The 6,000-nt window shown below is 35.0% G+C and overlaps 2 long non-coding RNA genes across 2 annotated transcripts in view; both read right to left on the reverse strand.

Moving 5' to 3' along the window:
- Positions 1–2,838: 2,838 nt before the first annotated feature.
- On the reverse strand, positions 2,839–3,765 carry LOC132864079 (uncharacterized). Its single transcript, XR_009650175.1, has 2 exons — positions 3,312–3,765; positions 2,839–3,225 (listed from the first exon to the last, which is right to left on the reverse strand). It is a non-coding gene; the product is annotated as an uncharacterized LOC132864079 (long non-coding RNA).
- A 407-nt stretch (positions 3,766–4,172) lies between these two features.
- The window catches only part of LOC132864080 (uncharacterized), a 2,001-nt gene continuing 173 nt past the window's right edge, over positions 4,173–6,000 (reverse strand). The window contains exons 2-3 of the long non-coding RNA XR_009650176.1: positions 4,860–4,988; positions 4,173–4,532 (exon numbers count right to left, since the gene is read on the reverse strand). This is a non-coding gene — a long non-coding RNA (uncharacterized LOC132864080). The remainder of the gene's footprint in view (positions 4,533–4,859; positions 4,989–6,000) is intronic.

A 6,000-nucleotide genomic window follows, 5' to 3' on the forward strand; every position in this document is an offset into this window, starting at 1 on the left:
TTTTGTGTGTATATGTAAAATTAGAAATGAAGTAAAAAGCAAAGTAAAATCCTTTTTAATATGTATATTCATTTAGATTTATTTATATAAAACTTATTATTATTGCTTTATTCATTCATTCATTCATTTATTTATTATTTCCATAATAAAGCCATATTTCCTAAAAAGATCTTAATTTAAAAAAAAAAAAATCAAGACTTAATGAATCATTCATGTGTTGAGATGATTCTTGTGATTCTATTTGGTGTCCATTCGTTTTAATGGGAAAAAAAGAATCTAGACTTAATGAATCATTCATGTGTTGAGATGATTCTTGTGATTCTATTTGGTGACCATTCGATTTAATGAAAAAAAAAAAGAATCAAGACTTAATGAATCATTCATGTGTTGAGATGATTCTTGTGATTCTATTTGGTGTCCATTCGATTAAAAAAAAGAATCAAGACTTACTAAATCATTCATGTGTTGAGATGATTCTTGTGATTCTAATTGGTGTCCATTCGTTTTAATGAAAAAAAAAAAAGAATCAAGACTTAATGAATCATTCATGTGTTGAGATGATTCTTGTGATTCTATTTGGTGTCCATTCGATTAAAAAAAAAGAATCAAGACTTACTAAATCATTCATGTGTTGAGATGATTCTTGTGATTCTAATTGGTGTCCATTCGTTTTAATGGGGAAAAAAGAATCGAGACTTAATGAATCATTCATGTGTTGAGGTGATTCTATTTGGTGACCATGATTTAATGAAAAAAAAAAAAAAAGAATCAAGACTTAATGAATCATTCATGTGTTTAGATGGTCCGTGTAACTTTTGGTCATTCGACTTTCCATTCAGAAACGGGTATTAAAAAACAAAAAAAGAGTGGCTATTTGATTTTCGTTTTAAAATACAAAAATTACAATTGAAATACAACGCGTTTTTCTTTTTCATGGTCAAAAACGGATGAGTAAAATTTTAAAAATGGTTTGATTTTCATTTTATATTTCGAATAACAAAAAAATAAAATCACCAGAAAACAGAAAGGAAAAAAGGCCTGTTTTTATATTCCGAGACCGGATGTGGTCATTTATATGACAAGAGCACAGGGGCGGTGCCAGAGAATTTTGATGGGAGGTGCTGAGGGGGATTAATATACAGGTTATTATTTTTTTAATATGAATAATAAAATAAAACTCGCTCGCTCGAATTTGGTAATAAATTCTCTAATTATTTAGGCTGGTCTGTATGAAAATGTTCACGTCCCATGGCGAGTCAGCGTCGGCATTCGGCAACTTCATCTTTTCAGCCGATCGTCACTCAGAAAGCACTTAATAAATAATTAAACACATTCATAATCAATTTGCTGGTACTTTGAGGCAATTGCTTTATGCGCGAGCTGGAGGTGGAATAGGCTACTGCCAATATATTAAATGATGGTTTAGTATATTATCATTAATCAGTTTAATATAGGCTAACGTACGACTAGTTCACTAGAAATATCTGTATTTGGGGGCAGGCCTACTTACAGTAGCACAAGGGCTCCATTTTTAAAATAAAATGCTATATAATGACATTACAAAAAGTGTGACAGCTGCAAATTACTTCGTTATTGCACTGCACGAATTAGGCCTATGCATGCGTAAAGACTCAAATGTTATTTAATTATATATATTGTTTATTTTTTTATTATCAGCTTATTTATATATAGGCTACAGCCTGCTGAAGCACCTGCTATAGGACATGATTCAGAGGTAGGTTATATAATGTAAGGGAGTATGTGGGGTCAAGATATGGGGAACATATGCACATTTTCACAGATGCTTCAAAAGATCAAAAAACAGGTCATGTGGGTTCTGCATTCATAATTCCAAAATCAAAAGTATAAGAACAATAAGATATCGGATCGTTTATCAGTGTATACAGTAGAGATGTTTGCAATAATTATGGCAATAAAGTGGATTAGTGAAGTTAAAATATCCAAAGGCAATTATATATTCAGATTCTAGCTCAGTCCTAATAGGTCTGAATGAGCAGAAGTCAGAAACTAGACAAGACTTGGTAATAGAGATTATTCAAGAATTATATTCATTTAATCAAAATTATATAAAAGTAGAGTCTTTGGTTTTTGAGTGTTCCGGCTCATATTGGCTTAAGAGGAAATGAAAAGGCAGATGTTTTAGCTAAAAAGGCCATAGAACGAAATTAAATCATTAATCAAAAATAACATTCTGAAAATATGGCAACATCAGTGGGATTCAGATATAAAAGGTAGACATTTCTTTCAAATTCAGCCAACAGTGAGTAAAGGAAGAGTGTCAGGTAGGAGTTGATCTGAAGAGATCATAATTACTAGATTAAGATTGGGGCACACAAGATTGAACAGAACTATGCTAAGCAAACGTCCAACAGGTCTATGTGAGGTATGTGGTGTAAATGAAACAGTAGTAATAATGCATTGTGGGAGATATATTGTTGAAATGAATGAATTAATGAATGAACTAATGAATAAGAGCACTTTACGATAATACATTTATTAAATCCAGGTAGAAATATAATGCCAATAATGTTACATTTTTTTTGGAAAGTACTGGTTTACAAGCGTATATAAGTGGTTTTATTTATTTATTTAGGAGCTGAACACGCAGCGCCGGATGAAACTCTATGAAGCATATATGTGGGTATACGAATAAAGAATTCCAGTACACCTCTGTGTACTGTGCAAAATGTAGAGGGAACACCACAGGCAACAACATATTTGAAATTAATGGTTTGTCAGAAGCATTTTCTGTTCTGAGATCTCATTTTGAATAGGAGTAGCATTTTGCACTTTTATACTCACAAATAGGCATGTTGTATTTGACTTTGTTTTATTGATTCAAAAATTGAGTTGTAATGTTAATTTATTTACATGTTTAGGCTGGTTGATGTGATTGGTGTTCATTGTTCTTGTTACAAATTTACATTCTGTTCAAATAGAGCAATCTGCTTTTCACACATTGCGCTGAGTTGTGGTTATAAGACAGAGCAATGCCTGTTTGTACGGAGCCAAGTCATTGTTCACTGCTCTAGAGAACAAGTCTGAAATGTCTGAATATTGCTCAGCAAACTGATTCTCAACTCTAAGTTTGTCCTGTTCAGTTGAAAATGGATCAACTCCAAAAGTCAACTGAATGAGGCAGCAGCTCCTGTGGGATTTTTTTGGGACATCCACAGCCAGCCAAGTCATTTGGTACACCTTTACCTGTAAAATAAATAACAGACTGTTGGTCTTAACTTATGAATGCTTATTGTGATTATTGTAATCTTTGCAACACTGTTTTATTTCACCTGGAATTCGGTGAGCATTCCATGACTCCACCAGCCCTGTAAGACCAATCTGGCACAACTGGCCAGTCAGGTTTGACACACAGTATCTCACAAGGCTGATGTTCAAGTATATTTCCTCTTGATCCACCAACTGCAGAAGAGCTGTCTTTAGTGGATAGTTGACACGACTGTTGACTTCAGGCCAGATTCGTTCTATATATGATTCTGAATTTGCAACAAAGGTTCATCAGTCAATCTGTTGTGGTGGTTAATGAAAAATATGTTATGACCCATTTGGGGAAAAATAATTATGCAGAATTCCCAGTAAATCTGTAAATGTATCAACCCAGCAGTCATTATGCACATTTACACATGGTCCTCTGCTTAAGGACAATTTTCCCAAATGGAATATAACATTAAAAAAAACAATGTAACTAGAATTTAAAGTACTGAATAAAGTCCAGTGTTGTTGTTTTTTTTTTTCTTTCAGCAGTTGTTTAATTTTAAGATGTAAATAGATTTAAAAAATCTGTTATTGGCCAAGGTTAATTTTGATTTTAATTTAATGGGATGTTTACCCTAAAATTCAGAAAGCATAGAAATGTAAAGACAGTTTATGTCATGTATGCAAGTAAACAGTATGCTGCTGAAGCAAACAATAATAGTAATAATAAAAGCAGGCATACAAGTAGTGTGCAGCTGAAGCATCCACAAAAACTTCTGAACTGTACCCTTGTGTATGAAGTCTGTAAATAAGGCCTTCTCTCCTGATTATGGCGATGAGATGTCAGCAGCTCCTGTATGAAGAGTGTCAAATAAAACTCCTTGCCATGATCTACTCGCACCTGGTCCCATATACCATATTCAAGTACTGCAGGCCTATTGGATGAAAAAGTCAATTTTAATAAACTTTTTAAACGTAACTGTTCCAAATCAGTTATTTTCTGTATAATATGGTTCATAACAATGTAGGTGTTCAACAGTTTAGTCACATTCTTAGCCGTGTGTATGCAATCCCTTTAGTGTCCACTACAAGACATAGGCTGTTACCTGAAAACATCTTCATAGACGGCAAGATTGTTTTTTTATAGGCATTGTAGAATGAGCAACAACCTTTTTGCTGAAGCCATCAATGGCTAAAACATGGGTGACCCCAAACATAGCCAGTTTTTCGTTTTGGTCCATATGGATCTTATGGCCCATGTAAGCTTAATATGGTATGGGGTTGAGATTGCGGGCACCCTGAAAAAAAAAAATAGATAAACAATGTACTGAAACTATTTCATATACAAAATCCCATTAGTCCTTTATACACTGCATCGGTTTTATAAATGTAACGATTTGTGTTGTCCCTGTCAAATAAATTAATATAAATAATTATAATGAATAAATAAAATAAAAATTAGGGTATTTGGTTTGATTATACTATACAATTGTGTAAGGTTTTTTTATCTTAGACAAGCTAAGTATCTGCAGCTAAACAACCATATAAAAATACACATTAGCTCATAGTTAAACAGAAATTGGAATTTTGATAGTGTAAAATATTAATGTTGAGACAGTACATACCTGACGTCTTGCTTCATGGTAAGACTGATGCATAGTTCTACGCACTGTTCCAATTCGAGTCTCTGCAGCATGCACTCCTTTCATGGCAAGATACCCCTTTATCATCCTTCTTCCATATGTAGGTCCCATCTAGATTATAACAAATTAACATGATTTCCAGTTTCCAAAATCATACCAGCTGATATATGTTTATCATGCCATTAGACAGTGCAGCATGTGTATGTCTGTGTTAAGGGACTTGTCAGTGTTGTAAGGATTATGTTGACAGCGATTACTTACAAATAATGGTAGGCTGGGGCTATTTAGCGTGATCTATTTACTATTTGTAATAAGCGGGCATAAAAGATGCCAGTTGAAGACCCTTTGGGGATGCAGGACATATGTGTGTGCATATAGGCCTACATGTCAGTTCTCACACACACAAACATTCATTCATTCATCTTCTACCGCTTATCCGAACTACCTCGGGTCACGGGGAGCCTGTGCCTATCTCAGGCGTCATTGGGCATCAAGGCAGGATACACCCTGGACGGAGTGCCAACCCATCGCAGGGCACACACACACACACTCTCATTCACTCACGCAATCACACACTACGGACAATTTTCCAGAGATGCCAATCAACCTACCATGCACGTCTTTGGACCGGGGGAGGAAACCGGAGTACCCGGAGGAAAACACCGAAGCACGGGGAGAACATGCAAACTCCACACACACAAGGTGGAGGTGGGAATCGAACCCCGACCCTGGAGGTGTGAGGCGAACGTGCTAACCACTAAGCCACCCAAAATCTCCTCACATTTCTTGCAGAACATCCTCTTGCTCCCCCACTTTCGTGTGATATCCGCGCAGAGATTTCTGCAGATGACAGGCCTTGTTTTGCCATATCTAATATCATAACTGAGTACGGTTCCAAAGACATTTTAGTCTGGGCTAAAGCCACATTGGCACAATCTCAAATTCGGCGCCTTTGTCATATAAATGACCACATCCGGTCTCGGATTATAAAAAAACGGGCCTTTTTTCGTTTCTGTTTTCTGGTGATTTTATTTTTTTGTTATTCGAAATATAAAATGAAAATCAAACCATTTTTAAAATTTTACTCATCCGTTTTTGACCATGAAAAAGAAAAACGCGTTGT

This window comes from Tachysurus vachellii, chromosome 21 (assembly GCF_030014155.1).
Source record: "Tachysurus vachellii isolate PV-2020 chromosome 21, HZAU_Pvac_v1, whole genome shotgun sequence".
Lineage (NCBI taxonomy): Eukaryota > Metazoa > Chordata > Actinopteri > Siluriformes > Bagridae > Tachysurus > Tachysurus vachellii.